Genomic DNA, 23695 nt, shown 5'->3' on the forward strand with positions numbered 1-23695 from the left:
TAGGAGTGCACATTTAATTTCCCTTATCTGTTTGAATGAGCAGCTGGAAGCAGTGAAGTGCATACATTTCAAAATAATGCACTTTGGTGTATTTCAGCCTTTAAAGCCTTTAAATTTCCAAGCTATGAATCAAAACTCAAATCCTGACAGTTGGTGTTTTGGTTGCACCATAAACTGCATCTGAAATTTAATTGAATTTGGAATATTGTAGCCTCTGTCTGGCCCTCCCCATCACAGGACGAAAGACTAAGAACATTTAATATAGGCTACCAATTTTAAAAACTATTGGCAGATTAATTGCCTTTCTTTCAACACATTATCATATCAGCAAAATCATATTGGTCGACCTCTAATTTGTATTAATTTATATAATGGTACATAAACCAATTTTAATGTGATATAAACTCAGCAAAAATAAAGAAACATCTTCTCATTTTCAACTGCTTTTATTTTCAGCAAACTTAACATGTGTAAATATTTGTATGAATATTTGTATGAAACTAAGACATAAACTTAACAAGTTTCACAGACATGTGTCTAACAGAAATTTAATAATGTGTCCCTGAACAAAGCGGGGTCAAATTCAAAAGTAACAGTCAGTATCTGGTGTGGCCACCAGCTGCATTTAGTACTGTAGTGCATCTCCTGCTCATGGACTGCACCAGATTTGCCAGTTCTTGCTGTGTTACCCCACTTTTCCACCAAGGTACTTGTGAGATCCTGGACATTTCTGGGGGAAATGGCCCTAGCCCTCACCCTCTGATCCAACAGAACCCAGACATGCTCAGTGGGATTGAGATCCAGGCTCTTAGCTGGCCATGGCAGAACACTGACATTCCTGTCTTGCAGGAAATCATGCCCAGAATGAGCAGCATGGCTGGTGGCATTGTCATGCTGAAGGGTCATATCAGGATGAGCCTGCAGGAAGGGTACCGCATTAGGTAGGAGGATGTCTTCCCTGTGATGCACAACATTGAGATTGCCTGCAATGACAACAAGCTCAAAAGTTATTTGAATTTTTTCAAAATTATTTTTAAAATACAGTGTTCTGAAAAAGGGACGTTTCCTTTTTTGCTGAGTTTATATGAGGAAAACCTGTCTTGAGTATTTTAAATTACTACCCTGTTTTACTGATAAGCAAGGTTAAGGCCATGTTGAATGTGTGCCCCTGCCTGTTTAAGTAATAGTCTGTGATACATTATTTATTTTGAGATTGGTGTGTTTTGGTATGGGAATATGGTATTCATTTTATTTGTTCAAGTCTTGAAAAAGGTCTTAAAATGTCTTAAATTTTATTAAAAAAAAACTCTGCTGCAACCCTAAAAGTTAAAACAATAATATCTGTACATAAAAGGCATTTCTCTACAGCAACGTAATTTCCCTTCAATGCTAGTGTAAATGACAAACATGGGATCCGAAGAAGTCTTCACTATTTTATTCTCTGTTGCTTTTTGTTTATTTCCAAATATTCCAGCGTTTTTGCTGTGTTTGTTTCCTTAACTTTCATTTGCGTCCTGCAGCGGAATTGCACTGCAATAGTGGTGATTCCCTCTTATGTCAAACTCCAGTATTCCTCAATATACTTGAGTACAAATACCCTGAGGTAAGGGACAGTAGTCAATATTTTTAATTGATATAAATAGGTCTATTTTATAGTCTATATGCTTTTCCCTTTTTCCACTTTACACAAGAAATGTTGAATTCTTTCCACTGTGTTCACTTGCTGATACGATGTATGGCTCCATTCTATGATGTTATTTATCCGATCTGTTCAATGCACATGCACACTCTTCAAAAATCTTGAAAAAAATGTGCTTTCATGGCCAAATAAACTGTGTTCTCCGCGAGAAACCTGAGTGTGTTAAGCCACTTTCTCTTAATCCTTTAAACGGCGTAAGGTTAACGTGTTCTCGTTTACATGACATTTCAACACGTCGCTTTCTGCAAACACCCTGGAATAAACCATTTTCTTAAGTGCATGTAAGCGTGGTCAGTGAGAGGATGTGTGTGAACTGTTCGTGTTAGCATACTACATGGCCTTTCTGTCCTGTAGCAAGGTATGATGACTGAATAGACAATAATGATTTTACCACCCCAGTGCAGTGTGATTTATGTGGGAAAACTCTACTGAGTGCCTGCAGAGAGTGTGGAGAGAATTAGAGCCCCCACCACAAAACTTGTCACGGCCAATCAGCAATGCAGACCCCCTACTGAGAAACATCATGGCCAATCAGAGAGTTACTTTAGTGACCACTGTCTTTATTACCTTGTGGTGAGCTTGTGATCTCTCCATGATCAAAGTTGGGAGATATCACTGCCTAGTTTTTCAAATTTATATTTTCTTGGCCGATTTGGAGAAGCTGTAGTAATGGTTTAGAGATGTCAATTTATTGTTGTCAGACATTTGCTGCCTGTAGTCATTTCCTAGTCTTTCCTCCATTGTCAAAAATTCTCAGCTTCTACATACTGTTCTTTGTATAACAAGAAATCAGTCCAGTGGTCGTTCTGGTGGGGTTGGAAAACAATGTTCATATCCCAGTTAAACCTTTTCCTTTCTCAAGCAGATAAATATAAAGTCACAAAATATGTTTTTTTTCCCCTTATTCTGAGAAAGACCACAGACACCATAACATTGTTATATTTGCTCATGTTGATGCCAAAACAGTGGGGTTTTAAATTGTCTTTTTGTGTTTCTCCCCACAAAATAAATATGTGGATGAAGTTATGACTGTATGTTAGGAATAGTGAAGCATAATGTGCTATTTAAAGCTCAAAGTTTGTGAAATAGATCAGTTTTTATTATGACTTAAAGCACAGCAAGAATTTCTAGGTGAGAAGTATCTCCAGTTTGACCCCTCTCTTACAATATTTGCCATTTTTTCTCTCTCTAAATTCACTCTCTCTCTCTCTCTCTCACATACACACACAGGTTGTTATCCTAAACAAATAAGTGAGGGATAGATCATTGACTGACAAGGTGTTTGATTTTCACACCAGACAACTAAACGATTATTAAGTTCTGTGAAACTCAGGGCTGTTACAGTGTCTGTAGATGTGTGGGAGCGAAGGAGTGTTTATGCTTAGGGATCAAGGGTTCATTTATTCTTTGGCGCATTTCCCATGCTCGTAATCTCCTGTTCTGCTTTTTCTCCTTCTTGATTGTACTGGATTTAGGCAAAAGTGGTTTGTGACCAGTTGGTGGGTTTAATTGCTGGTCTCAAGGGTACAAACCCAAAATCTTACAGCCATGGGAAACTACACAACTCTGTGGGTCCCCATGCCATCTATCTACTGACAGAATGCAAAATGCTCAGTCCCTTTTAACAAGTCATCATCCCATTAAAGATTGTCCACAGTGTCCTTTACTGATGTCTGTTATTTGCAGGAACCAGTTGAGTGTGGCTTAGTGTCAGGAAATTTTTCAGATGAACACTGGACGAGAGCCAGCTGGTGGAATTCCAAATGCCATTGCTGTGTTTCCGTGTGAAATAACTGCATAAGTCCACTATGGACAGCTGCAGGACAGTGCCCCCTCCACTGCGGCCTCCTCCCTAGGGCTGTAAATCTGACTTGAGGACAGGAGGAACTGGCTTTTGTTGAAAAGGTCTCCTGAGAAGGTCCTGAGGTTTAGTGCATAGGGTCATAGGGGCTGCGCTAAAGACCTTGCATCTGAAGCTCAAATACCTATACCCACTGATAACCCATCGTATGCCTGAGGCTACACTGTTGCTCGTCTTTCTGCTCTTCCATCCAGAGGGTTGAATTACCAAACCACACCTACAATTACTCAGGGCTGCTGAGTTTGTGCTGCTGTGCTTAGGGTGATTTCTGCTAGGCCGTCTGTCTGTACAGAGACTGATGGAATGTCTGGACATTTAAGGAAGTCGCCACATCATTTGACTAATCCGACAAATAACCGCTAAACAAATAAATTATGGAATGTCTCGTTCCCTTTGCACTGGATAAAAGGTCATTGAAAATAAACATTTTAACACTCTTCAAATACGATTTTGTCTTCTAATGATAATGAAAACAAGATAATTGTGATAAAAAATGATTGTGCCACATTCCGTTTTGCAATGAAACATCCCGGAGTTATGTGTTTAAATCATCTCTTAGTAAAGTTCAAATAATAAGCAAGCGGGTTATGAAAATAAACTCTGAAACTGGCATTTCTCTGTGCAGTCAGCACTGCGTCAATGAGTTGCGTGAAGTGACCGGGGAAGAGACTGAATATTCTGCCTCCTGATGCACACTCTGGTGCAGGGACACTCGTCACTCGTGTGCATTTGCAGCAGCTAGATTATAACATGATTGCTCGTGACGCAGTGAATCATGATATATTTGTCACGTTCACTGTGTGTATCTTATCTTGAAGAAAATTGGTGATGCACAGCTCTATTAAGAAGAGAAAGTTAGTTTTTTGTGAGTTAAAGATGGATCGAAGTGAATATAAAGGTGAGAGAGTCTTAGCCCCTTTCACTGGAACAAAATATGTTTTTAATTGGTCTTTTCTGGCTTGTTGTCCAAAACAATACCTAAAACTCCTTTAAAACAACATACATTTACTTTAGGAGCTAAACTGCAGAAGAAAAAATTGTTATCGGAGAATGTTGAATACAATAGTTAATCAGGGCTCGACATTAACGCTTGTCTGGGACAAGTGGATTTTTTAAGGGGCCAGTGAAAAATAATTTTGGTCTTGGTGATGTATTCATGTAAACACAGAGACTGATGTCTAAAGTGAACATAAACAGCATAAATGTAAGCTAAATTGACCTGCTGCTGTCTAGTGTGTCGTCATAATCAAACAACCATAACAAGAAAACCTCTAACTGCTCTTGAGTAACTTTAGTAGCTTTAAAAAGTATGAATGTATTATAATCATACAGTGAAGACCAGCAGTAGTTTTGTTGCATTTCATTCTGAATGTTTTCTTGAATACTTGATTAAAAACTTTTAAAGCTGTTAAAAAAGCATTTAATTTCTTAATTTGCATTTTTTGTTCTATTATTTTTAATCTATTTCTATTCATTGCTGTTTTTTATTATGTTATTGACTGTTTGCTAGTCTTGAATAATTACTTGAAACCATTCTTCCATAATTAACATATTAGTTTGTGTTATTATTTGAGAATCGTCAAATTTCTGTACAGGTATTGTGATAATAATGTATAGCCTTTATTGTACATGGTAGATTTTTCTGCAATAACATGATGAAAAAAGTAGACCTCATTCCATAGAAGTGTGAGCACCCCTGCTGTATATGATGAGGATGGAGGCTTTCCTTGATTTAACTACCATATGTAACATAAATGTATCATCGTATGACAACAGCCTCCTCCCCTACCCAGTGCAGTTTACATTTCAATTTAAGGAAATCCACTGTAAATAATTTTTTTTTAAAGTTCAATAAATGCATGATGTTTCCAAAGTCAATGAGTAATCGTGTTAAATAATCGTGATCACATTTTTGACCAAAACAATCTATAAAGATTATGATTTTTGCCCTATGTTCCACCAAAAATGTCAGAAAAAAACATATTAAGAAAAATGACTGAATTACAACTTCAACTGATCCTACATTTGCCTCTGGAATAAAAGAGAAGAAAAATAATTTGAGGCAACCCTAGGCCTCTGTAAGACTTTGTCCCTCCTGAGTCAATTGTTCCTTAAGCCTGGTGTCAACCCTGCACCATTAATCACCCTCTTTCAGAGGAGGGGAGACAGGGTGGGGACACGCCCCTCAGGACAGGGGGGTGGTAGTTCTCATGCCCTCCCCGCCTCGTACAGCCCCACATCCCCACAGTCACAACTCCGACAGCTGGTCTGGTCATTAGGGTAGGCTGGGACCTGTGGGCCCCCGAACAGCAACGACAGCTGCCTGCCCACTGTCCCCCGGCACCCACACAGACTTGTTCACCCCAATCCAGACTATGATATGTATTATATCTGTAATCTATTGTCATTTCTTTTTAACTTCCTTGGGGAGGCAAGAGCTTATGTACTTAACTTAAGTCACTTACAGATGCTTCTTTATAGAAAATTCTATTTGTATGCTTGCATATTCACATTTTGTAGTGGTCAGCCAGATTATTCATTAAGTGCAACAGCTACCGGTTGCCACTACAGTCTTATTGCTGTCTATTTGTATTATGTTGTTAATTGTACTATATACTAGGGATGTGCCCGAAGCCGAATACTTTATTCGGAAAGGCATGAACAATGACTTCAAAATGAATAATGGATTCATTAGAATAATAGAAAAAAATATTAGTTTGACTGATTATCCAAGAAGCACAAGGATAAAGCGACACTGTAAATAAACATATCCAAAATTACAACAAATTTATGAATCTGTGAAGCCAATGTTTCTAAAGTGTAAACCTTATGAATGAAAATGAGCACGTTGGGATTTCAGATTGGATGGGAACAGTCTCGATCAGTGCTCGAATTGTATCACGTGTTATGGGGGGTCCCCAATATAAGATTTTTTTTTTTATTTTGTTTTGGGGGTTAGCCTCATAATATACAATTCATACAAAATATACAATATATTTATTTGATCATAATATACAGTGAGGAAAATAAGTATTTGAACACCCTGCTATTTTGCAAGTTCTCCCACTTAGAAATCATGGAGGGGTCTGAAATTGTCATCGTAGGTGCATGTCCACTGTGAGAGACATAATCTAAAAAAAAAAATCCAGAAATCACAATATATGATTTTTTAACTATTTATATGTATGATACAGCTGCAAATAAGTATTTGAACACCTGTCTATCAGCTAGAATTCTGACCCTCAAAGACCTGTTAGTCTGCCTTTAAAATGTCCACCTCCACTCCATTTATTATCCTAAATTAGATGCACCTGTTTGAGGTCGTTAGCTGCATAAAGACACCTGTCCACCCCATACAATCAGTAAGAATCCAACTACTAACATGGCCAAGACCAAAGAGCTGTCCAAAGACACTAGAGACAAAATTGTACACCTCCACAAGGCTGGAAAGGGCTACGGGGAAATTGCCAAGCAGCTTGGTGAAAAAAAGTCCACTGTTGGAGCAATCATTAGAAAATGGAAGAAGCTAAACATGACTGTCAATCTCCCTCGGACTGGGGCTCCATGCAAGATCTTACCTCGTGGGGTCTCAATGATTCTAAGAAAGGTGAGAAATCAGCCCAGAACTACACGGGAGGAGCTGGTCAATGACCTGAAAAGAGCTGGGACCACCGTTTCCAAGGTTACTGTTGGTAATACACTAAGACGCCATGGTTTGAAATCATGCATGGCACGGAAGGTTCCCCTGCTTAAACCAGCACATGTCAAGGCCCGTCTTAAGTTTGCCAATGACCATTTGGATGATCCAGAGGAGTCATGGGAGAAAGTCATGTGGTCAGATGAGACCAAAATATAACTTTTTGGTCATAATTCCACTAACCGTGTTTGGAGGAAGAAGAATGATGAGTACCATCCCAAGAACACCATCCCTACTGTGAAGCATGGGGGTGGTAGCATCATGCTTTGGGGGTGTTTTTCTGCACATGGGACAGGGCGACTGCACTGTATTAAGGAGAGGATGACCAGGGCCATGTATTGCGAGAATGCTTCCCTTAGTTAGAGCATTGAAGATGGGTCGAGGCTGGGTCTTCCAACATGACAATGACCCGAAGCACACAGCCAGGATAACCAAGGAGTGGCTCTGTAAGAAGCATATCAAGGTTCTGGCGTGGCCTAGCCAGTCTCCAGACCTAAACCCAATAGAGAATCTTTGGAGGGAGCTCAAACTCCATGTTTCTCAGCTGACAGCCCAGAAACCTGACTGATCTAGAGAAGATCTGTGTGGAGGAGTGGGCCAAAATCCCTCCTGCAGTGTGTGCAAACCTGGTGAAAAACTACAGGAAACGCTTGACCTCTGTAATTGCAAACAAAGGCTACTGTACCAAATATTAACATTGATTTTCTCAGGTGTTCAAATACTTATTTGCAGCTGTATCATACAAATAAATAGTTAAAAAATCATACATTGTGATTTCTGGATTTTTTTTTAGATTATGTCTCTCACAGTGGACATGCACCTACGATGACAATTTCAGACCCTCCATGATTTCTAAGTGGGAGAACTTGCAAAATAGCAGGGTGTTCAAATACTTATTTTCCTCACTGTATACTATTTATTAAAAACAGGCTTACATATAATAACAGGCTTTTGCGTTGATAAAGAATTATATATATATATATATATATATATATATAGATCGATCCAAAAGGGCAACTACAGCAAATACTGTATACCAGGCTCTTGAAGACCCATAAAAGCATGAGGTTTCAAAATACATGGAAATGTCTCAAAAACAGTAGTAAATAATCAGATGGCTTCCAGACTCAATGGATGATATCATCGTTAGATTCAGCAGTGGCACAGGAATAATTATTTCATAATGTCTCAGAAAGCAGTGATAAAGCAGCAGTCAGTAACTTCTAAAGGACCTGTTTAAGGACCTTTTTTTTATTACTTAACAAAAGGATGGCAAAATACTATCAGGTTGTAATGATACTATAGAGAGAAGATTAGGGATGAACCCAGGTGCGGGAGCTTTATTCAAAGAATGCAGGACAACTGGGCAAACAGGAGAGTCTTTAGAATAGTTCATTAATTTGACATAGGCATGTCCACAGGAGATTCTCAAAATCAACTCAGCATTCATCCATAACAGCTGTCAAGGTAATTTCAGGAACCAGTGGGTGAAGACATAAAGCCAAACTCATGACAGGTAAATATTCACTGGCTGGTATCATCAACATCTCCTTGGATTAGAACAGGTAAGTATCACATTTTTCAGAAACAGGGATGCATGCTCAGGTTAGGTATAAACTCGGTCTCTTTGCCCACAACTGAAATGGAGAACTGAACATGTTTCTCAATGCTGGTAGGAATAAACGTAGCAGTTCCAAAATATAACTTTGAAGAAGCTGAGTGAATATTCTAGGAAAATCAAATTAGAGGTCAACCGCATTTCTAGGACACAAAAAAGTGCAACAAAGTCAGTATTTCCACCAAATACTAACTACTTAAAGTATTAAAGGTTTATTACACCCAAATAATACCTTCTATCTTGCAGTTGAACTTGGTTGCTAAGAGATGCATGTTGTGTAATTTGTGTGACTTATTAGCATAATTAGCATAACATAATTAAGTAAAATAAAGAAGGAATCATATGCAATGGCCTTTTCAGTCACTAGATCTCAATCACATAAAGTACAGAGGCAAGACACAAGGATGACTCTGGGGGCAGATTCAAGATTGTGTATATTTTATAAAATGACCATAGAGCATGCACACACATTTATACTATACATATATAATTAATATCAATCTTCATGCCAATTAATGTTAATATTACTGTTATTGTGTACTGTTCAAATATTTGGAAAAATTGTATTGATGCTTTGGGAACACTGTTGCTTGAAACTGTCAATAAAGCCCCTCTGAATTGAGAAAAAGAGAGATGCAAGAAACTTTTCCTGACCCTTAAATATTTAAAGCCCAGATTGTAAAGTATGAGGCAGCACTACCTACCAAATGAATGTTCTCCCTTCTTTCCTCAGTTGTTTGATGTATTTCTCTATTAAATGCCTCCATTTAACTGAAATAGTAGATGGAGAACATAATGGGTTTCCAATTCTGGGTTAACAGAAATACTGTTAATGCTTTTAAAAAAAGGATATATTAGACATGGTGTATTTTCTACTCTTAACTCTGATGATAATCAGGACTGAAGAAGGTCTGCTCAGCCTCCTGCAAAGACAAATTCTGTAGCACTGCCAGGCCATATATGATGGCCTATCAATAGAAAATGGTTAATTTAAATATACACAGGTCTGTACACAAGCAGCATACAGTATAGTATACAGTAGGTTTGAAAGTGCAGGAGCAGGAACATTATATTGTTAGGCATACCTATGGAAATAGAATGCCACAGATGAACTGCAAATCATCTATGAAGTTCAGTTGCAATGGTGTTCTATTCAGTACTGTCTTCAGAGAAACAAAAAGGGTGTCTTGTTTTTCCATTGTCGAGGTAGACAGGCACCCTGGAAGAGGACACCACTTTGAAGGCTTCCCATGGAGTACAACATATGGGCAAATTATATTGCCACAATTTTTTTGATGTAATTGGATTTTTTTAAGTGTATAGAGAATGGCAAACGACAGTCATCACGCAATGTATTGTGGGGAGGATCCGCCAAATTGTGAGACCACGCACTCTAGCCAGTAACCATGCAAATGCAGCGTTTACCTCGTATTTGTTGAGTTTACGTATTTTTAAGTATGCTTAAAAATTGTTTATAACAAGATGGTTTGTACGGAGACAAACTCCTGCCTGACGCCCAAGAAACGCTATGTTCAGAAAATCAACTTTATCGGACATGTTGATCCTTATGAAGTCCCAAAAGACCAGTGGGTCCGCGACCCTGACACCTTATCTCCCGTAACATTTCCTGATATTTTTACTTATCTTGGGTGTTGTGTCTGTGCTTATACCGCTGGACAATTTCAGAATTATAAATGTTTGAAAGCCCACATTCAGTTCACCAATGGATGGTACATGACCTGGAGATTTATAAATATTACTCAAAGACCACATCACAGTTACTAGAAGCTCACTTGCACATCCATGTAGTCTGGATCTTGCACTGTATATAAAATATGTATATTAAGTTTATTCTTAACAGCCCTTTTGTTACTGGTTGCAATATTATTTTTTTGCATCTTTAAGATGTTTATTTTGCTTGGACAATTTTTACAATCTTTTGCAGTTACATTGATCATATGTTGCTGTAAGTTGTACTTGTAACCTTTTTTGTTTCACTTTCTGAAGAGGTTTACGTTTATTGATGGAAAAATTCAATTAAATTTAATTCAATTAAATCATATTTGCAAATTGCATTTTTATTAAACAGTAACAAACTAATTGGTAATCTCTTATGTAATAATGTGTACTTGTTGCGCATACTACCAATCCACCTTTCAACATGAATCCTCAGGTGTGCCATTGCTTGTATATTTTCCACATCCTTAGCATAGAGTTGACATCTTCCCTTAGTGAATGCGGGAACTTTGACCTCCGCACACATCAGAGTGTGCATGTGCTTTTAAATTTAATGGCGTTCTGTACGCATTTCAAAGCAGTCGACAATAATAGCAACACATTTCACAAAAGCTTCCGAAAATTTATGTGGCATTGTGGCTTGTAAGCAATGACTTTCTGGCCAGTACACCAAAGGGTTAAGCTGTGGATACAACACCTCTATGGTGTCAGTAAAGGCAGTTGAAAGAGTTTTACGTGAGACAAAGAGTTGGGCAAGGTGCTGTACTGGAAGATCAAGTCGCAGACGTAGGAGTGTTAACAAAAGCATCTGAAAGGATGACAACTTTTTGGTAACGGGCAGGAAATCCTAAACATTGTTGAACAATGACAATAAAAAAAAACAGCAAAAAAATGTAACTCCTGTGTAGTACCTGACCTTATTGGTGTTAGCTTTTAAAAAGTCTTAATGCATCTTTCTCTTGTTCAGATCACACCTTAGCTCCCCGTTCTCCCGCAACGGACCGTTGATTTCTGCACTTGTTGCGCTGACAGAATTTACATTGTTCTAAGTCTCGTAGCTGTTGGTTCATGTGCCACTTCATCTTCTGCCTGGTTTCCACCTTCCTCATCCTCTGCTGCTTCCACATCTGCCCGTTCTCCACATTCATCATCTTCTACAGCTCCCACCTCTGCCTGGTCACCACCTCCCACATCTGCGTCAGTCTGGTCAACTTCCTATTCTTGTGCTGCTCCCACCTGGTTTATTTCTTCCTCATCTTCTGCAGTAGTTTCGCCCTGCATTTGGGATTCAATGAGTGTCCCAGGTGCAGTGTTGGAGCCCAATCAGGATGTGACTCATCCATTTCATATGCTAGTTTACCTTAAAGACATCAATAAATAAATAAATAAATACAAATGAAAACTACTGCAGTGAAACAACTTCTATTTAACAAAACACAAAAGGTACATATTAAAAGACATAACACACCTTATTTCCTTATAAAGCTGTAGCTAGATAGATAGATAACAAAACTACTTGTTTGGGTTATGTAACCCGCACAAGAAGAGACAGTCACAATGTAAGTCAAACTGCGTTTTATTGCAGGCAGGCAAAAGTACAGAAAAAGGGTAAATCCAGTGAACGAGGAGTTGTCGAGGGAAGCGTAGGGTCAAAAGCCGGGGAATCAAAGAGAGTAAAGGGGGCAAATCCGGGAGAGTAGTAGAGGGGAGCGAGGGTCAAAGCCGGGGTAAACAGGATCAGCGAGACGGGACTAGTGGGAGCAAAAGACAGGGGAACAAGGGGAGCTGGCAAGCTAAGAGGTGAACGAGAGGAGGTCAAAACTAGACGAGACTAGCGGGGGGCAAAGACACGGGAAACTAAATACAATAACCAACAGGAGTGAGACGAACGGGTTGTGAAATATATAGGAGCGAGTGCAGGTGTAAACAATGATAGGTGATGAGACGAGTGCAGGTGAAACTAATGTGCAGGAGTGCAGATGACGCGAGTGCAGGTGGTCATAATGTTCTGGGGGATTGGAAACGCGTGAGAAACTCGAGGAAGGGAGATAACCTACGAGCATGTGAGTGAGTAGGAGCAAAGTGGGCGTGAGGGCTCGAGCGAGCAAAAAGAGCGTGAAAAGCTCGAGGGGGCGGAGCGAGGGAGTGAGGTCGAGGGAGTGAGTGTGTGTGCAACGAAGCGCGCGGAGGCGGAGCCGTAGGAGGCTCGGGAGTCTCTGGGAGTAGAGCCGGGAGAGGCTCGGGGAAAAAGGTCATGGAAGACTTGAGAGGCTCTAGAGGTGGGGCCCTGGAAGGCTTGAGAGGCTTGAGGGGGGGAGTCATGAAAGACTCGAGAGACGAAGCCCCGAGAGGCCGGAGGAGCCCTGAGAGGCTCGAGGGGAGGAGGAGCCCTGAAAGACTCGAGGGGAGAAGCCCTGAGAGGCTTGGAAGGAGGTGGAGCCCTGAAAGACTCGAGAGAAGCCCTGAGAGGCTTGAGGGGAGGAGGAGCCCTGAGAGACTTGAGAGGCGAAGCCGTGAGAGGCTTGAGGGGTGGAGCCATGAAAGACTTGAGAGGAGAAGCCCTGAGAGGCTCGAGAGTCTTGAAAGGCAGAACCCTGGGGGGCTTGGGAGGTAGAGCTCTAGGAGACTCGAGAGGCGGAGGCCGCGAGGGCTCTGAGGGGCGAGTAGAGGCTGGCAGAGCTGTGGAGGACTCTGGGGGCGGAGCAGAACCCGGCAGAGCCGTGGAAGACTCTGGGGGCGGAGCAGAAACCGGCAGAGCCGTGGAAGACCCTGGGGGCGGAGCAGAGGTCGGTAGAGCTGTGGAAGACTCTGAGGGAACCTCTGCGGTCTTGAGCACAAGACGAGACTGGGGAGAAGGGGCCCTCTTCCTTCTCTTGCGTCCTAGGCCAACAGGGGACGTGGCCATGGGGACAGTCGAGGCTACAGGCGCTGGCTCGCCGACCGTGGCAGACATGGGCGCTGGCTCGTTGGCCGTGGCAGACATGGGCGCTGGCTCGTTGGCCGTGACAGGCTTCGGGGCTGGGGCCGTGACAGGCTTCGGGGCTGGGGCCGTGGTCTGGAAAGCTGGTTCAGTTTCTGCCTCCCCCACAGTAAACGAGGAACCAGCGTACAGTAGGGCGAGGTCAATAAACTGAGCCTGGTTGAGAGAGCAGCGACCACCAGGCATGAATGATGAGGCTGGCTCATTCAGTCCAAATTGAAAAATGTCTTTCAGAGCCACCTCATCAAAATTCACCTGGTTGGCCAGGGCACAAAAATCAACCACATAAGCCTCCAAGGGTTGATTCCCCTGACGCAAAACCAAGAGTTGGGCCGCTGGGTCCATAATGTTAAGGGCACGGTTAAAAGTTCTACAACCGCTGCCCTGCATAAACAACCCTTGGCAAGCGCCCGAAGAGCCATCAAACCTCTCAGGGGGTTGAAGGCTTACGGCGCTCAGAAATGCACTGGAGGCATAAACGGGCTCAGGGGCAGACACAGGTGAAACAGGGTGACATAAATCAGACAAGGGACATACCTGCTGCCCCTGGGCCGCGAGTGCTTGGTCCTGCCTCCAAACTGTAGCTCCTCGCGCCGAATGTGACGTGCACCTTCGCTCTAGTGAGCTGCGCGAATCCTCAGCGCGGGGCATTGTGACTGTCTTCGGTAACGGTTGGTTATTGTAACCCGCACAAGAAGAGACAGTCACAATGTAAGTCAAACTGCGTTTTATTGCAGGAAGGCAAAAGTACAGAAAAAGGGTAAATCCAGTGAACGAGGAGTTGTCGAGGGAAGCGTAGGGTCAAAAGCCGGGGAATCAAAGAGAGTAAAGGGGGCAAATCCGGGAGAGTAGTAGAGGGGAGCGAGGGTCAAAGCCGGGGTAAACAGGATCAGCGAGACGGGACTAGTGGGAGCAAAAGACAGGGGAACAAGGGGAGCTGGCAAGCTAAGAGGTGAACGAGAGGAGGTCAAAACTAGACGAGACTAGCGGGGGGCAAAGACACGGGAAACTAAATACAATAACCAACAGGAGTGAGACGAACGGGTTGTGAAATATATAGGGGCGAATGCAGGTGTAAACAATGATAGGTGATGAGACGAGTGCAGATGACGCGAGTGCAGGTGGTCATAATGTTCTGGGGGATTGGAAACGCGTGAGAAACGAGGAAGGGAGATAACCTACGAGCATGTGAGCGAGTAGGAGCAAAGTGGGCGTGAGGGCTCGAGCGAGCAAAAAGAGTGTGAAAAGCTCGAGGGGGCGGAGCGAGGGAGTGAGGTCGAGGGAGTGTGTGTGTGTGCGACGAAGCGGGGATGGGGCAGAGGAGCGGGGTTCGTGACAGGTTATGAAGAAGAAAAAAAAAAAAAAAAAAAAAGACCCAGGCTATACCAGACTACTACTGCTTGGTCCAGACAAATTGTGGCACAGTGTGGAGTAAGTGTATTTAATAATTTGCCACTCAACTGAATGAAAATGTCTGGAAAATTGATGTCTGTCCATCTTACGGTGATATCAAAGACAACCATAGTCTCTTGTTACATCCGACACATTGTGGGAAAGCTAAAGAAAGACAATCCGTTGTCTAATTTCTTACATTGTCGGTCATGTGAACAGACATTACAACCAACAAGTTCTTCCCGTGACTTTAAAGTAGTCGAAATGTAGCTGTATGCTTTTAATTAGTGCAGTGTCTGATTCGTGTCTGCCGGCTTAACACGGGTACTGCAATGGCGTACACATCAGCCACCGCGGCGCACTTTTGTGTGACATCACATTGCCAAGCTCTATTGTGTGGTAGCTGTTGGTCAAATAACAACAGACATTAAAGCTAGAATATTGTCCAAGTACCACTAAATGCTGTTCAGCTCCCTATGACTGTACAATGAAGTCCACCAGTCTCTTTTCCTCTGCAGTGCAGTCAATGACAGCTTCCATGTGACACTCTGAATACTGGCTGAAGGGTTCACTGTTGCAAAATTCAGGCCTCATCAGCCCAGAAGGCAAACCTCTGGCCATTCTTTTCAAACATTAACAACAACATTATTCTAAAGTGTTGCGTAGGAAAAATCTAAAGTATTAGTGCAAATTTGCCATAAATACTCAACACTCAACACTGCCATCCAGAGTTACATCTCTTGGTTCTGATGGTCTGCTGATAACATCAAGTTAATGGAATCAACAGGTGAATATACACATCGTTTATCGTTTAGGGCTGTCATACCAAATCAATTTTAAGATGCTCCATCAGAAGAGACCACCATTCCGAATCAAAGGCATGTCCATCTGAAAGAAATGTTACAATGAGGAGAGTCTTTAGTTTTTAATGTATCCTTTTTCTTCAAGATGAATAGCATGTACAGCAACATTTAAAGTAAGCAATTCCTTCTTTATTTACGTTTAATCAACTTACCTCCTGGAATTCAAACTCTGTTTCAGAGTCATACTCTTTCCTTTGTGACAAGCACAGAGGAGGAAAACATTATTTACGGTGTTGACAGAAACCTGCATTTGCTTACCAAAAAAAATAAAATATATATAATATATATATATATATATTTATTATTAATGTTGAGACATTACCATAAAAATCACACAGTCGTTTCCACAGATCTGGCGTGGCAAGCCCGAAAATCAACAATAAAGAAGGTAAGGTTAGTGATGCATGAAACCTGGCTGATAAATCAAAGCTGCCGTCATTTCTTTCACCTGATGACTTCTATATAAAATGCAGATTATGGGCAATAGATATATTTCTTTGGACTATCCAATTATGCATATATTATTCACCACAATATAATTAGTCTTCTCAGTCCAGCTCCCAGGATCAATTTGCAGGGCAAAAAGACAGATGATTCATGAAGATCCACTGACAGTGGATGCAGTGGTAATGCCACCGTGGTCTGCGATATAATCCACATCTGTGAATGGTATACCCTAAAACATAAGACTGTAGTATTATGATGATAATCAGTAAATTATGAATACCTAAAATCTGAATAAAGAATCAAGTTACCAAAAAGGCATTAGTTTGGATTCATTGCGCAAATGGAATTGATCATAACATTCAGGCTGCTTTTCATGCATAGACAGTGCATCTGGAAAGTATTCACAGCGCTTCACTTTTTCCACATTTTGTTATGTTACAGCCTTATTCCAAAATGGATTTAATTCAGTATTTTCCTCAAAATTCTACAAACAATACCCTATAAATGACAACGTGAAAGAAGTTTGTTTGAAATCTTTGCAAATTTATATATTAAAAAAAAAAAAAAAACGAAAACACAAGTATTCACAGCCTTTGCTCAATACTTTGTTGAAGCACCTTTGGCACCAATTACAGCCTCAAGTCTTTTTTGTGTATGATGCTACAAGCTTGGCACACCTATTTTTGGGCAGTTTCTCCCATTCTTCTTTGCAGGACCTCTCAAGCTCCATCGGGTTGGATTGGGAGTGTCGGTGCACAGCCATTTTCAGATCTCTCCAGAGATGTTCAATCAGGTTCAAGTCTTGGCTCTGAATGGGCCACTCAAGGACATAAACGGAGTTGTCCCGTAGCCACTAGTTTGTTATCTTGGCTGTGTGCTTAGGGTCGTTGTCCTGTTGAAAGATGAACCGTCGCACCAGACTGAGGTCCACAGCACTCTGGAGCAGGTTTTCATCAAGGATGTCTCTGTACATTGCTGCGTTCATCTTTCCCTCGATCCTGACTAGTCTCTCGGTCCCTGCCGCTGAAAAACATCCCCACAGCATGATGCTGTCATTACCATGCTTCACTGTAGGGATGGCATTAGCCAGGTGATGAGCGGTGCCTGGAGAAAACCAGTCATGACACTTGCCATTGAAGCCAGTGAGTTCAATCTTTATTTCATCAGACCAGAGAGTCCTTCAGGTGCCTTTTGGCAAACTCCAGGTGGGCTGTCATGTGCCTTTTACTGTGGAGTATCTTCCGTCTGGCCACTCTACCATACCGGCATGATTGTTGGAGTGCTGCAGAGATGGTTGTTCTTCTGGAAGGTTCTCCTCTCTCCACAGAGAAATGCTGGAGCTCTATCAGAGTGACCATCAGGTTCTTGGTCACCTCCCTGACTAAGGCCATTCTCCCCAGATCGCTCAGTTTGACCATGCGGACAGATCTAGGAAGAGTCCTGGTGGTTCCAAACTTCTTCCATTTACAGATGATGGAGGCCACTATTCTCATTGGGACCTTCAATGCTGCAGAAATGTTTCTGTACCCTTCCCCAGATCTGTGCCAATCCTGTCTCAGAAATCTACAAACAATTCCTCATGACTTAGTTTGTGCTCTGACATGCCCTGTTAACTGTGGGACCTTATATAGACAGGTGTGTGCCTTTCCAAATCATGTCCAATCAACTGAATTTACCACAGGTGGACTCCAATCAAGTTGTAGAAACATCTCAAGGATGATCAGTGGAAACAGGATGCACCTGAGCTCAATTTTGAGTGTCATGGCAAAGGCCATTTTATGTTTTTATTTTTAATAAATTTGCAAAGATTTCAAACAAACTTCTTTCACGTTGTCAATATGGGGTATTGTTTATAGAATTTTGAGGAAAATAATGAATTTTATCCATTTTGGAATAAGGCTGTAACATAACAAAATGTGGAAAAAGCGAAGCGCTGTGCATACTCTCCGGATTCACTGTATTATAACTCGATTTGCATTTCCCAAGAGAATGTTTGCAAACTTTATCTTCATGGAGAACTGTGGTAACTGGTTTAAATGGGTTTTTACAGGTTACCTAACTGGCTCTGGGAAGCACAAGCAGGCAAACGAGGTACATGAGTTCCCCTAAATGTTTCCAATTTATGCAAGGAATACAAAAGCCCCGACATTGAGTGGATAGATATAGTAGAAAGACATAGAGAGAGAGAGAGAAAATTACCCCTCAAAAAAGTCAGTAAGAAGCTTTCTCTTCCTGACTGCGAGTGGAGATTTATTATTCTCCATTTTCTGGCTAAAGTTAGCTTCGCTGAAGCAGTTGAAGTAAAAATTTTTTACATAAATTTAAGCTTTTAAAATGAATACGACTCTGTTCTTGTTGTGGGTCTATACGAATTCACGTACACATCTATATAGTTCTCTCACAACATTGGTTGTGTGCAGCAAACGGCACTCATTCATGGGCATGAGCGCGTAATCTAATTTTAAAGGCAGGATCGAAGTCGGAGTTGACAAAGAAAGTTGATGACAGCGACCATCGTGGTACAGGCCTCAGAGAGCGATGTATTCCTGAGGCCTATATATCCATACCATAAAGGTTGCTGAACGCATTTATGGTTACAGGATTCGTTTCATGTTTACGAATTCAAACCATTCCAATCAGGATTAATTGTTACCATGATGCATCTCACCAACTTTCTCTTTCAACTCAGGCTTCGAGACTGATTTTAAGATTAGACTACGTGTTCGTGCACGTGAATGAGTGACATTTGCAGCACACAACCAATCTTGTGAGAGAACGTGATTCACTTCTCGCGAGAGACTCAGCGGGATTTACCGCCTGAAAGCTGATGATTATGAATTTAAATGAATTTAAACTGTGCAAAAGACATTGTAAAAAATAAATAAATAAATAAATAAATAAATAATAATAAATAAATAAATATATATATATATATATATATATATATATATAAGAAATAAAATACATTTGCACTGCTCAAGAGTTCAGCAGGAATCCATGAAAACTTAAAACATATGATTTACACAGTACAAGGGATAACTGTGAAATTATGAAGCAATTAAGACATTTACACAACAAGAAGAAACGATTCACAAATTCTTTAATTCTTAAAGTTATATATATATATATATATATATATATATATATATATATATATATATATATATATATATATATATATATATATATATATATATTTTAAATACAACAGCTGGTATATCGACGTGTAAGTGGATTCATATAGGCCCACAACAAGCTCATTTTAAAAGCTTACATTTATTTAGAATATTAAAGGCTTAATATTTATTTGAATTGAATACTTTATCATTCAAAACTATTACAAAGAAATATAGGCTACTATTGATTACAAAATGAATAGAGACTATAAAGATGAATATATATGGAGCTTAAGATGGCTGAGTTGGTGCTGGGGTCTGGTATGGCTGGATTCTGAATTGGGCGATCTGTAACATAGGATGGTGCAGAAACAAAGAAGGGGTTTGTGTGGCATTCACCCGTTTCCATAGCAATATTGAGCTTTTAATATTTAAAAAAATGTTTTTTCTTTATTTATTTTTTTACATGTATTAAATTAATAAATTTTACATGATGTTTTCTAGATAGCCTAATATATTATGTTTATATTTTCAAATATATTTTTTGCTATGGCTACAGATGGTAAATGAAAAGCAATTCAATTTGAAATAAAATACAATATATCTACTGAAAAACTACATTTAGATTCTCAAATAAATAATTTATCATGAAGAGTCGATTTTGTGGATTTCTAAGATGTTATTTGTGAAGTGTGAAGTGTGAGACACTGGGGAGTGACTTGATTGCGTCAGAGATGTCATTTCACACACAGCTGATTTAGCATCTGTTAGTGATCTGTAATCCAGAATAAAACCTGCTACAAAGCAGATTAGCCATGTAGCGTAAATTGCTATTGGCGATGAACACGACCAACTTCATGGTACATAAAATCTGGGGTTGAGGCATACTAAACAAAATATGACCTGGCTAGCCACCAAAACTGGCTTCATGGCACAGGCCTCTGGTGTTCCTGATAAAATGTTCAATGAGTGTGCATATACAATGCAAGTCAATAGGGTCCTACACATCCAAGCTCCAAAAGGATTTATAGATAGCATAAAGATAATCCATACGACACATGGTTTAATCCATGTCGATACGATCAGGTTTGGGTGAGAACAGACAAAAATGTTACTCCTTTTTCACTAAATTTTGCCTTCTAAAGTCTCCTTGGTGATCTTGATTTCAAGCTCTATTTAATTCATAGCACTTGACACATGTGCTCTGCCCATGTACACGTGCTGTACACACACTCTGTATGCTTCAGGAATAGTTCACCCAAATATGAATGTCATAATTTACTCACCCTCATGTCATTTCAAACCTGTATGACTGACTTTTTTATGCAGAGCACAGAAGAAGAGATTTTAATTAATATTCTGGTATCTTCTTTTTAATACAATGGCATGTGAAAAATTGGCACAAGACAAAAAAAAAACTGTGTGAATGAGCTTCTCTCATAGCATTTAGGAATACGTGACAGACGTCAATGTGTTCACTGAAAAACAATTTACATTTCAGGTTGATTCTCATATGTCTATCAGTATAGCTCATGAATTGAATGGACAACTTTTTTGATACTTTTGGTTTAAATTGATTCAATATCAATTGCCACTTTGGTGTTCTTGATAAAAAGAAAGTCACACAGGTTTTGCTGTGAGAAAGGGTGAGGAAATTATGACAGAAGTTTAATTTTTGGGTGAACTATCCCTGTAAATCATACACTTTTTCTGCAGGCAGTTTCAAATAAAAAAGTTTAGGTTGATGACGCACCTATCTGTGATTTATTGTGTGCTTTGTCTGGATACAACATACATTTCCATTCACATTAATCCACCTGCATTAGCATTTATCATAGCCTTGTGTGATTGCCCACAAAAAGTTATGGAAAGGTAATAGAAAATGAAAATCTCTGTTTGACTCCATTATAACTGTGTGTTTAAGAGAGAGAAAACAAGGCAATGTGTGAGAAAAAAAGTGTCCATGTGCATGCACAGATTGATGATCAGCATATTTGTGTCTATCTTTGTGCGTGTAAGTGATGAAGGAAAAGAGAAAAGACAAGTGGTAGTTAAGATTACGCCACACTCCCTCAGGCTCTTGTTACTCATGAACTACTGGCAGAGCACTGGTTCCCACGCCTCCTCACAGAGGTGAGTGAAACTGCACCCACAACGTCACCTGTACATGCCTGTCTCAGCACAGCCCTCTCTAGCTGTAGCCAAACCAGCATTTGTTTTTTTCCCTAGAACCATAAAGAAAACAGTACAAGATGACAAACCAGGCAAAAGTTCAGCCATAATATTAGCTTGGAAATTACAATGGCAGAGCTCCCTTACATTAAGGTATTCACTGGAACACGTCCCCAGTGCATGTATATCAGTCTGAAACAAACAGGCTTGTCAGTTAAAGAGGTGCAATTTTCTATCCCTTATGCTATTGTTTCATAACTATTCATAGCATGTAATGCTTTGATATGTGTATCACATATCAGCATTTTTGTTAGCATATGTTAATTATAAACTTTATCATTAAATATTAAACATGCATTTCTGAGCTCATAAACTGCCTCACATTACATGACATTCACCCAGTAAACTTATTGGCTGAAAGATGTTAAACGGATAGTAAATTCTGTCATCAATCGCTCACCTTAGTGTTGTGTCAAACCCATTTAACTTTCTTTCATGGAACACAAAAGGAGATATTAGGTGAACTTTTCCTTCCTTGTGTACTAATCAGATGAGGTCATGGTTTATGCAGATTTAGTAAGTTGCTGGATGCTCCCAGAAGGTTACCATGCAACTCCCGCATGACCCAAATATTCGCCTATTATACCTTAATTTAACATCTAGTTAAACAGCAAGATGGAGAGCAATGGAATGGAATAGAATGTAAGGATCTTGAAACATGTTTTAAAAGTTGACTCATTAAATGCAATATACAGGACATCCATGCATTTGTTAATTGCACTATTTATATACAATTCTTTCAGAGGCAATGCAAAGGATGCATCGTCCTTTGTGAATGTGGCCTAAAACAGTAGCAAACCTGTATGTACACTCTTTCTCTGTGGAAAGCAATGAAAAGCAGCCAATTATAGTGTGATTATATATATATATATATATATATATATATATATATATATATATATATATATATATATATAAATAAATAAAAATATACTGATCAGCCACAACATTAAAACCACCTGCCTAATATTGTGTAGGTCCCCTTTGAGCCACCAAAACAGCGCCAACCTGAATCCCAGATCAGCAGTCTGAGATTATATTCTTCTCACCACAATTGTACAGAGCAGTTATCCGAGTTACCGTAGACTTTGTCAGTTCAAACCAGTCTCTCCATTCTCTGTTGACCGCTCTCATCAACACAGTGTTTCCATCTGCAGAACTGTCGCTCACTAGATGTTTTTTTAGTTTTTGACACCAATTCAGAGTAAATTCTAGAGACTGTTGTGTGTGAAACTCCCAGGAGATCAGCAGTTACAGAAATACTCACACCAGCCTGTATTTTTTACAACACTGTACCATAAAACTACATGTATTGTCTTTTTAAATATATATATATATATAATAAATGTAATGTATATTTTACAGTAACTGCTCGTTAACCAATTTTTGTTTTTTACTGTTGCATTTTTACAGTCTTTTACCTTTAAAATTACGGACATTTTTTACAGTGATATATATATATATATATATATATATATATATATATATATATATATATATATATATTTATATATAGTTATAAATATATTAGGGCTGGGAAATTATATTGAATTTTTGAGATTAATAGTTGACTGTTTGATGTAATAAAAATGCAAATAATGCAGTATCCATTTTTCCCCACTTCCTGTTGCTAAAGTTGGCATTGATACATTTTCAGGAGGTACACACTCGACTCGACTGTACATCCTAACACTGATCGTGTGGAGCAGTGCATGTCTGTTCATTATGTGCTATGCATGCCCCAGGCATTTAATGTAGGGTAAATGGTGACTTGACCTGCAAGCGGTGAGCCAGGTGTGGGAGAGATACAATTAAGCTACCTTATCTTTTTGCGTCAGCCAAAAACACTTTCAATGTCATCTGAAACAGTGTCAAAAGTGAAACAGAGATCCAGTGTGTGCACGTTAGAGACTGAATGCAGCCAGAGTAAATAATAGTTTTGAGAAGAAAAAAAAAAGCATTCAATTTGGTTTGTATCTATATGCATAGTGTCTAATAAGGCATTGGAAATGTACACTTAAGTTTTTCTTGCCAATAAAGTTTAATAATAGAA

The sequence above is a fragment of the Xyrauchen texanus genome, chromosome 12, assembly GCF_025860055.1.
Source record: "Xyrauchen texanus isolate HMW12.3.18 chromosome 12, RBS_HiC_50CHRs, whole genome shotgun sequence".
NCBI classification, from domain to species: Eukaryota; Metazoa; Chordata; class Actinopteri; order Cypriniformes; family Catostomidae; genus Xyrauchen; species Xyrauchen texanus.